Source organism: Monopterus albus, unplaced genomic scaffold, assembly GCF_001952655.1.
Source record: "Monopterus albus unplaced genomic scaffold, M_albus_1.0 scaffold130.1, whole genome shotgun sequence".
NCBI lineage: Eukaryota > Metazoa > Chordata > Actinopteri > Synbranchiformes > Synbranchidae > Monopterus > Monopterus albus.
The window spans coordinates 1,005,775-1,006,549 of NW_018128010.1; positions in this window are offsets into that span (position 1 = coordinate 1,005,775).

Below are 775 nucleotides of genomic sequence, written 5' to 3' on the forward strand. Positions count from 1 at the left end.
GGGGGAATATCTTTGGAAAAGTAATGATAATTGTCAGCTGCATCCTGCAGGAATATCTTTGGGAGAGCACTGATAATGTCCAGCTGCATGCTGCAGGAATGTGCTAGAAGGAGGGAAGAATAGTATATAACACACAGTTTTGGTGATGTGACTTCAGATCATCTGCCCTGCTGCTTGCTGTATGATCTCCAGATATATCTGCTAATAAAAGGTAATATAGTGCACTTTGATATTTGGTGTTGTGACTGAATATTCTTTCCGCTATCTGGACTCGAGAAGAAGTCTGAGACTTCACAATAGATAGATAGATAGATAGATGCAGTTCACTACAAAGCATGAATAATCTACTTAATCTTTATTCTGTTAATTATGTATTTTTATACTTATTTTTCTTTGAAAAATAATGAAATACTTTGTCTATCTATCCATCCAGAGGATATTGCAGTTAATTTTTTCACTTAATTTTTAATTAAATACAACAATAGAATGAATTATGTGTGACTATTAGGATGACTGTAACAATGAGCAATTTGCTGGTAAAAAAAAGACTAACATCTTCCAATTTTTGGCTCCAGTCAAAGCTTATTGGCTACATACAGGATGACTAGAATGTTTAAGTGCTGTCTGAGAGGTTTCCCTAAGGCACAGCAGTATCCATATTTTGAAGCTTGAACTCATACTGTATGTGGATTTCTTTCTCTGCAACCCCCTCCCAAAAAACAAAAAACTTGTAGCAGCTACAACAATAATGATAATAATAATAATAAAGCACAAA